Consider the following 4,980-nt stretch of genomic DNA (forward strand, 5'->3'; position numbering starts at 1 on the left):
GTGATACAATTGAAAACGTTCGAAATTTAAAGGCTAAAATTACAGATATGGTCAAGGGGGCGGATTCTCATTGAGAAAATGGGTATCGAATCGAAAGGAAATATTAAACGACGAGAGGGATTCAAGTGTAGATATTGAACACTATTTTTCGGATAAGGACGTCACAAACACATTAGGAGTTTTATGGAACTCAAACGAGGATACTTTACGGTATAGCATTAATATTGACAAATCACAAAGAAAAGTAACGAAAAGGATGATTTTGTCAACAATTGCGTGGATTTTTGATCCAATGGGATTGCTTGGACCAGTTGTTATTCGAGCAAACTTAATCATGCAGCAGCTTTGGAAATTAAATCTGACATGGGACGAGTCTGTTCCGCTGGATATCCAAACAAGTTGGGTACGTTTCAGGAGTCAAATCGATGAGCTTAGCAAGATCAGTATTAGTCGGCAAGCAATTTGTACAAACAACGTCGGAATAGAGCTTCATTGCTTTACAGATGCATCCGAAGTGGCTTATGGGGCTGTTTTATTCATAAAATCAACAGATGCAAATGAAAATAATTACGTAAATCTGCTTTGCGTAAAGAGCAAGGTAGCTCTACTAAAGGTGATGTCCTTACCTAGATTAGAATTGTGTGGATGCTTACTGGGTGCAAGGTTGGTCAAACAAGTTCAAGGAGCCATGGGAATGTCAATAAATAAAGGTCAATTTTTCTGTGATTCGACTATTTCTTTATCTTGGATACGTGGGGAGCTCAGTCAGTGGCAAACATTCGTTTCGCATAGAGTGGCAGAGATTCAACAATTATCTTCAGTGACATCATGGAGGCACATTTCTTCTTAGGACAATCCAGCTGACGTTAAATCCCGGGGACTTGATCCAGATCAATTATTAAAATGTAAATTATGGTGGGAAGGAATGAATCTAAATAATTTAATTTGGTCATTTAACCATCCACGCTCCCCACACTTTGGAGGAATTTGGGAGGCAGGGGTTCGAAGTGTTAAATTTCATTTACGTAGAATAGTGGGAAATTAACGGTTGGGCTATGATGAGTTTAACAAAGCGATACCACAGGTCGAGTCTTGCCTCAATTCTCGTCCTCTCACACCTCTAACCAAAAATCCTCTGGACTTAGAGTTAGGTACTTACGCCTGTACATTTTTTAATTGGTTGCTAATTAAAATTCTTACCTCAAGAAGACGTACGACATCACAACGAATTTAGAATGTCCAGATTTCATCATGTCACTTAAATAATTCAGCACTTCTGGGATAAGTGGTGTAAAGAGTATCTCATTCACCTTCAGACACGAAGTAAATGGCGTACTTCAAGTAGTAGACAATTGCAAATCGGCGATGTGGTCATTATCAAGGAGGATGATTTTCCACCTCTGAGGTGGCATCATGTGCGTTAAAATGGGTTGAAAGATGGACAACAGGGGGCAGTATGTTAAGACTCCGTCCTAACTGTATTCATTTATTTTATTTTAAACGTGGGTACGTCGCGAAACTGTGAACCCGACTCTAAATTCTTCGCGACAGTTAGAAGAGGGTCCGGGCGAGTAGACGAAATGACCGCCAAATTGCTACGCGTGCAAGGGTACGAGTGAGAGACAGACCTCCAACGAAAAATGACATTCATTTCTCGGACACTCAACACATTTTAATGTTTTCTTTTAAGTTTTTTATTTTGTGTAATCCAATTTTAGTTGAATAAATGCGATAAAAATATTTTGTGATAGAAAATCCAGGGAAACAAACGAAACAATCCTTTTTGAAAAAAATTCTGTGGCGTTCAACATAAGGCCGACATTTTCAGTAGTCCTAGCTATGGTCTTTACTAAAAGAGGTAATAGTTGTATTTTTAATTCTAATAATCAGTTAGTTTAAAATGATTTTGTTTTCTTAGTATGATCGATGTTTCACAATAAGCGATTCTTTTAGACCATAATAATAACTAAATATCTTACATTTCAAATTCCATACACTTACATTAAATATTTAAACAAGTATGTTATGTATTTAGGCTTAAGACGTAGTATATCAGAGAACAAAAGTACAATTAAAGTTTTAGCAAAACGTTTGAGATGGTTAAAGAGAAAATAAAATAACAAAATACAAAGAGTTCGTGTTGTTTTCATGTGAAAATCAAAGACGACATGTAGAACTTTAAAATTAAATTCTCTAAAGCAATTTAGAGTAAAACCTTAGTTTCAGTGAGACCCGTGACGAAAACCTGAATGTCATAAATAATACGTTATTTTATTTTTTTGTAAATACACATGAAAACTTTGGTAAAACGTAAATTTTATACACTAACGCAATACTCCAGTCGTCAGAGACGAAAATATCATTAAACCTCTAAAAATCATACGAACAAGCTGAATTTTTATGACGCTTAAAAAGATACCAGTTACCAATAAAAAGTACTATATAAACAAGAAATTATACTGTTTACAAAGCAATAAAGTTAATGAAATGTACTCAGTTCACAAAAAATCGCAATGATGTTTTATTCGGGCAATAGTGCAAGCACTGCCAGATCTTTATTTACCTGAAGATATTATAATACACTCCAATTCAATACCAGGTTATACAACAATTCAAAGAATTTCAATATAGTTTTACTATGATCCTTCCTAAAAGTAACTTATGATAATTTCTAAACATAAAACTATAACAAATGTTCAAACAATAAGCCATTTTGTACTAAGCAGTACCATTCGATTGTAAAATTCTCGTCTTACATTAGCCAATAAACAATTCAATATCTGTAAATTTTTGGTCAGAATAGATTTTTGATTTTAGATGCTCCCAGATAAAATAATCGTACTGTAATATTAAGTGGCCTCCGAGATAGAGTTCGACTCGAGTAGTCGAACAGTACAGACGTGCTCAAGAGAGAAGCGTGCTTAGGTGGGGGCGACTGACCTATTGTCAACGGAGCTTATCAGCTCCCGGTGGGTAAGACACCGAGTGTGGCATAGGCACTTGTCCTACATATTAGCGAAAAGCGGATGCGAGGTTGTTACTAGTTAAACAGTCGAGGAGCTATTTTTATAGGCTCCCCGCGGAGGCTATAATAGCTTCGCGTTTGCGAAGAATTCGGGATCACCTCAGTGTGTCGTCAGGGATGACACTGTAAGGCCTTGACATTTGACAAGGTCGGACGGAAACGGCCCCTGCTCCCGAGGTGTGAGAAACAGGAAGAGAATCCCTCACTGTGAATACAGGGAGTGAACTACCGCTAGGTACCTGGGACGGCACCCAGTAAGCCGTACTGACAGCGGTCAGTCGGTGGAAAAAAAACAGAGTCGTCTAAGTAGAATTTTCTTATATCTTATGAACTATTTGTTCACTGCCTTACGGCAATATGAGTGATATTCCCCCACAAGAAAGTATTGTCACACAGGTGAAAACACAAGAAGAAGAAGAGAATGATTTAGCCGAATCATCAAACCCCCTGTTGCCAGCTCGATCGAGCTATATAATAAATTTATTAAATCGACTAATCCCGCGATCGACGACATAGAAATCGTGATATCTTCTGACGATGACTCCTATCTGCTCGAGTCGGAGGAAGAAAAAAGGAGCGAAATCGACACCGATGACGATGTTAATACGATGGACGCCATCGACGAAGAGCCGAGCCAAGCTGCAGAATCGCGCGAAGCCCCGCCCCCCAACGGTAGTAGAGACACAACCCGCCGTGGACGTCTCCAAAAATGAAGCCGAGCCCGAAATCGGCAAGAAAATGAAAAGGCTAAGGCCCAAAGAAGACTCTCCGGAAGACGAAGAAGTAAAGAAAAAGGCCAGAGAAATGGCGGAAAGGGAAAAGGCCAATGAGCTTTTAAGGTCGGTCAATGTACTGACGGAACAGATCAAATCCCTAAAAGAAGAAAGCCGTATCCGCGAGGAAAAGGCGAATAAACAAATCCAAGACCTTCTCGCTCAGATGACTGAGCTGAGAAACGAAAACAAAGAAAAGGACAAGGAGATACAAAAACTTGTACAACATATAATGGCATTAACAGCAACCAAGGAGAAAGAAGAAGCTTTACGTTGTAAAGCTAGTGGAACTAGGAATCAGTTCACCTCCCCCCGCAAAGCCATCCCGTAGCAAAGGCAAGCCTAAAGAGCCGGAAAGAATCATAACAACCGAAGAACCTGCAGGTTGGACACAAGTCCAAAACAAAAAAGGAAAAAAGACAGGCATCACTACTGAGAAATCAGACAGTAGTGTGAAAACAAAAATAAGCGTCGCCGAAAAGCAGACGGAGATAATAAATCAGCGGAAAGAAAACGAATTTAACAAGGTTGCGAAAGAGGCTCATGAAAGAAGCCAGAAAAAGAAAACTGCCCAAAATAACTTGAGCAAAAATAGCCAAGTTGAAAAAGAAAACGACGTACCAAAAGACTCACCGCAAACAAGCGAGGAGCCTATAGTAAAAGAGCCAATAGTAAAAGAGCCGAAACCACCGGCGATAATCCTAAAAACTGTAGGAGAACACCAAAAAATCCTGCAGAGAGCAGCCAACCAAGGCATAATATCAGTCAATAAGTTTGCACGATCAGGCAGATCGATTGTTATTAACACAAAAACCAGAAAAGATTACCTAGGAATGGTACATATCCTAGAAGAACACACTCCAAAAGTAAAATTCATCGCATATCCCATAGATAGCGATAAACTAAAAAGAGTCATTATAAAAGGGCTATCTGCTACTACTAGCACAGTAGCAATTAAAGACGAACTATACAATAAAGGAATAGAAGCAACAAAGGTGATCAATATGATCTCCAAAAAAGCTGATAAAAAAGTACTGCCACATTTCATCGTCACCCTCAAAGAGAAAGACGTTGCAAAAATTAAAAAAATATCTGATATATGCTACATGCGCATCTATGTGGAGGATGAATTCAAAATCACAAAAGACACCCTACAATGTTATAACTGTCAAGGGTTCTATC

This window comes from Diabrotica undecimpunctata, chromosome 6 (assembly GCF_040954645.1).
Source record: "Diabrotica undecimpunctata isolate CICGRU chromosome 6, icDiaUnde3, whole genome shotgun sequence".
Taxonomy (NCBI): Eukaryota; Metazoa; Arthropoda; class Insecta; order Coleoptera; family Chrysomelidae; genus Diabrotica; species Diabrotica undecimpunctata.